Below are 5,178 nucleotides of genomic sequence, written 5' to 3'. Positions count from 1 at the left end.
TTTATTTCTAAAGATGGAGTCAACATGAGATAAAATATATTCTATTCCATGCTTAATTCGAGAGAAATTCTTTTGTTTGTTTCAAATATGAAAGAAGAATATGCCACAGGAGAGAAAATTATTAGGTATTTCTTAACAAGTTCCTTTTGACAATAACTGCTTAAAAGCATTAAACTTGAGGATGCTTATTTCAATCCAATAAATAGTTGATCTCCCACTCAGTGTAGGGGACTTTGTTAGAGTCTTTATGGGGGCTAAAGAGAGGGCTTTAATTTTGTAATAATGCTGGAAGGAACCAAAAATTTTACACACTGAAGCTGCTTCTTGGGATATTGATTTTAAGCTATTTGTTAAGAAACAAAAGACTCAGAAAGAAACTTTGACCCTCCCCAACTTTCCTGCCCAAGATATTCAGACAGAGAAACCCGCTCTTCAGGAAGAGAGCCTTGGCCCAATCATCTTAAGAATCTTCATCCTAGTCTATGGCCATGCCACCCTGAACATTCCCAATCTTGCCTGATCTCAGAAGCTAAGCAGGGTCGGGCCTGGTTAGTACTTGGATAGTAGACCACCTGGGAATACCAAGTGCTGTAGGAGTTAAAAAAAAAAAAAATTAAAATTAAAAAATTAAAAATAAAAAGTTTTACCAAAAAAAAGAATCTTCATCCTAGCATTAGCCAGGAAGACCCGAAGCCTGTTAGCTAGATAACCGCTGTGTCCCATTGTTTGAGTTGCCCAGTCAGAATTTTCCTTCCACGCACATTCCCCTCTTTCTCAACTACCTGTAAATCACCCATTCTCACTTCTGAAACCTAATACCCGCTCCTGCCCCTTTCTCCTTTGTCCAAAAATATGTCATACATATTCAATGTTGTCTCAGAGTCTGGAATTTTCATGCCTATGTGAATTCCCCATGCCCATTAAACATTTGATTTTTCTCCTGCTAATCTGTCTCTGTTAATTAGATTATTAGCCCAGCTAGAAGATCTTAGAAAAAGTAGAAATTATTTTCTTTAGCCCCCACAATATCAAGCTGATTCTGCAAAAAAAAGCAAGGGTGAAGACGAAATAAGTTAATGTGCCTAGTATTCCATGTAGCACATTCTAGGTGCATGAAGTTTCTAAAAATGGCTTCATGTATTTAGTATCTTATAGCTGAGGAAGTAGTTTCCAGACACTCTCACTTTGTTTTTCATCTGGCTCTCAAAACACCTAAAGTTTGGGAGGTCTCAATGAGCGAGGGAGGCCGCAATCACTAGACAGAACATAGAATAAGCTAAGCGCCCCAGGAGTGGTTCTCTTGGGGTGGCTCATCGTCAGGAGACAGAAGAGGACCCATAGATCCACAGAGTCCCTGGAGGTTCTGGGGCACGTAGTCCCCAGCAACTGGGTGGTGGGTTAGTATGATACCTATTTAACCAAGGAAAAAAAGTGTAAGTCCTTTTTGTAAGCTATGCACCTGGCAGATAATAAGCAGCCCTTAATAATTGTTTTCTAAATGAATAAGCTAGTTAAGTTAAAGTCCTACAGCTAATAGGTTGCAGTTAAGATTACGTTTCAGCTTTTCTTTCACCCCCACATTCATGTGTTCTATATTTATTATAAATGGGCAAATCAGTAGATTGCTTGTTTTATTAAACAGCAAAAAACTCAGCCTCATTCCTTGATTTGCAGGACTTCAAGAAAAGGTTTTCAATAAAAGACAAGCAAACTGGGGAGCTTGTAAAGGAAGGGAATTTTCTCCTTCCTTGACTTAAGAACAAGCCCCCCAAATGACTGACTTGTTTCAGACACTGTGTGTCTTTCACTTGAAACTTACCAAAATGATCGATATTGTTGTTCTTTAATTTTGTAAAAAATGGAGATTTCTTTATTTCTCCCCTGCAAGGAAGGAGAAAGGATGAGAAAAACCACATCCTAGATGTTACCAGGGCATTCCTAAAGATAGAGATGCGTTTTAGAACTGTAGTTGCTGTCTCTTTCATCTGCTTTGCAATCTTGATGTCATGCTGTGAACACTGCTGCTGGGCGGGGAAGGAGAAAGGACTGGTCGTGGTGCCTTGGTCAGATCCTGCAACCTCTCTCAAGCCTTCTCCAAACCACGAGCTGCTCAGCAGGGTCTTCAGAGGTTCAAGAACACGGGCCTCTAAGTTAATTGCTCCCTTTTCTTTCAACACAAAGGTGTCTTCTATGGACACAATTATATGTTCTCATTATATGAAATTTTGCGAATCTCTCAAGATGACACTCCTATTTTTTAAACTTTTTCACTGAAGTGTAATATTTGTTCTATTTAAGAAGAGGCAATTTGAAAATTTGAAAAGAAGCAATTGTTATTTAATGCAAATATGTGAGATTTGTACATGCTTTCACCATGAACTTTGTCTATGTCACTGGTCCCCAAAGTGTGGCCTCTAGAACAGCCTTATCAGCATATGTCAGTAATGCAAATTCTCAGGCCTCTTAATCAGAAACTCTGGGGTGGGGCACAGCAATCTGTGCTTTGAAAAGCCCTCTAGGGGGTTCAGAAGCAAGCTGCAATTTGAGAAGTACTCTTAGAAGAATCATGCAACACGCTCAGCAGGCAACTAAGCTCCCTAACCCTAGGGGGCAATTGAATTCATGGTAAACTAAAGGATGTCAATTATATAATTTTCTCAATATGAAACTTGTTGAAAAACATTATGTCCTTAAATAAACATCATCTCTTTAGTCAACAAATACAACCTAAATAAATATGCTACAGAAATAGTTCACACATTCTCGTGCTAGTACTCTGGACCGAGACCGACATGATAGAAACGTCAGTGGCAGAACGGCCAGCAGACCCAGGGCCAGATACAGAACAAGCCCACAGACAGCGATCTGTGGCTGTTCATTGCATGGTCAGACTGACAGACAAATGCCAGGTGTGCTGTTTCAGTAGAGTTTTCACAGTAGGCTGTGACTGTGGGTCAGTGGTCTTGGATTAACACAAACGTGTTTATGGGGAATTCGTTCACCCTGCTAAACTGTTTCCCTAGAGGCAAACATACAGACAGGCAAAGAACTCAGGCCTTCAGTGAATCTCAATAAGTCTCTTTAAATTAGCTTACCTGGAAATATTTATATGAGATAAACATAGGGGGAAATCACGTTAAAAAAATGTATGTACAAATGGGTCCATGTAGATTAAACACATATTGAAAGTAAATTAGAAAGGACAATTTTTTAAAATTCAAAACTATGAGGTTTCTTTTTTCTTCAATGTTACCTATGTACCTACTTTAAAATGTTTGTACCTACTTTAAAAGTTCTGACTGAGTAAGAAGGGTTTGGTGTTTGAAACCCAGAAGGACTACCCACCAGGCTTGACCTAAGTTTCTTCCCAACCATCATTAAATTGGAGTTAACACCTGCCTTTTGATCTCATAAGATTGTTTTGATTAATAATGGAGATAGAAAGGGGTTTTATAAACTATAAAATGAAAAAAAAAAAGATTATTCTAATGGGCACTTGGCAGTTCTGGACTCAGGCAGTCATATTTATTAAATGTCCTTTGTAGGCAGTGCCTAGTAGTAGATAATGAGGAAGTGGAACATTGATTAAACAGCAGTCTCACTGACCAGGTTGTGATCCCCTGTGTCCTTGGTAGCACTGTGACACTGCTACCAGTTCTACACTGATAGCAATTCTATTCCCATTTTACATCTGAGTAAAGTCAAGCTGATGAGCGACACTTACAATAAGTAGGGAGCTGTGATTGGAAATCGGATCTATATAATTTCTGGCAGCTCAATTTTTCCCCTTTAAGTCAGCCCCGTGTGCCCATACATCACACTGTCCATCTGATAAAATCAAGATGTGGCTCTTGGCATTTTTCACAGTGGCCTTGAGAGCCTTTCTTGTTCTCATCCTACTTGCTCATCTAAATCTGGATTAGAGTCCTCAGTTACCTCCTTCTCCCCTGTTTAGAAACGTCAGGTGACTGCATATTTTTTGATGCAGCTACAACTCTCCGTTGACGTTCGAGCTTATAATTTGGGGGGAAACTAAAAGATTGGCATTGTAAGTGTCTTGTTTGTTGGGAGAGGCAGAAAGATGTGACACTCCCCTTATGCAACCAGGAAATGCTTTCCTGGAAGACTTACTGATTCTAGTGGCTCGTTGGGACATAAATAGCATGGCCAACAAGACCCTAGTATGTGGTCTCTTAGCTTCAGTTTCCTCATCTGTCAAATGCGAACAGCCGTAGTCCTTGCCTCATTGACTGCTCTTTCATGATAGTTGTTTGAGTTTCAGCAGAATCTCATGATTAAGCTACAGCCTGAGGTGACCCCTGCCCTCCAGAAACTACCTTTGAGCTGAACTAGGTAGAGCTTGCTCACAGAGGATGGGGAGCTGGAGACAAGATTCTGGGTGCCTGCAAATGGGTAGTTGTGAGTTAGGTCACGTCATGTTTGATACCTTATGTTCATAAATTCCACCACCTGCAGATAGCTGAGGCAAACACTAAACCCTCTCTTCCTAATTCCATACCCCTTACATAGGGTGAACACAGCAAACTGAGACCTGCTACTAGGTGACCAGATTTCACAAAGAAAGAAGGTCTCCCCCTGGAACATTGCTGCAGGCACTGCCCAGGGAGCGTGCTTTACTTAGGACCTCTGACCAAGTATTTTGTTTGCCTGTCTTTTCAGATTCCCTCTGCCACCTTCCATCAGAGCACTTAAAGCATTTTATTACAATTGTTTTACTATTTATTGTCTCTAGACTATGGCCTCCTTGAACACTTTTTCCTACAGAACTTTAATACATATGTAAGGCACTCAGTAAATATTTTTCTGAATGAATGATACTCATGTAGTAGGCCTGGTTCTTGAATATTTGCCTCCATCTGAGGCCAGGACTTCCTGAGAATAAATTGAGATCAAGGTGAAAGTTTATTTGTCCATCAGCATCTCCAGTGAGCATTGGTGCTATTGGACAAGAAGAATAATGTTAAACCTTGTCTGAGAAAGATGAGGGGGATCCTGGGCATGCTGGGGTGGGGCTGTAAAAAATTAATACTTTTCCTCCAACTTTTTAAGGTCTTCTAGCTGGGCTAATAAATAAATTAATTAACAGAGACAGATTAACAGGAGAAATCAAATGTTTCCTACATGGGCATGGGGAATTCACATAGGCATGAAAATTCC

At 40.1% G+C, this 5,178-nt stretch overlaps 1 pseudogene; it reads left to right on the top strand.

Moving 5' to 3' along the window:
- The first annotated feature begins 478 nt into the window (after positions 1 to 478).
- On the top strand, positions 479 to 597 carry LOC112469444 (annotated as a pseudogene).
- Positions 598 to 5,178: the final 4,581 nt, after the last annotated feature.

The sequence above is a fragment of the Pteropus alecto genome, unplaced genomic scaffold, assembly GCF_000325575.1.
Source record: "Pteropus alecto unplaced genomic scaffold, ASM32557v1 scaffold146, whole genome shotgun sequence".
Taxonomy (NCBI): Eukaryota; Metazoa; Chordata; class Mammalia; order Chiroptera; family Pteropodidae; genus Pteropus; species Pteropus alecto.
The sequence above is the reverse complement of the archived record's forward strand: the minus strand, read 5'-3'. Positions and strand labels throughout refer to the sequence as shown.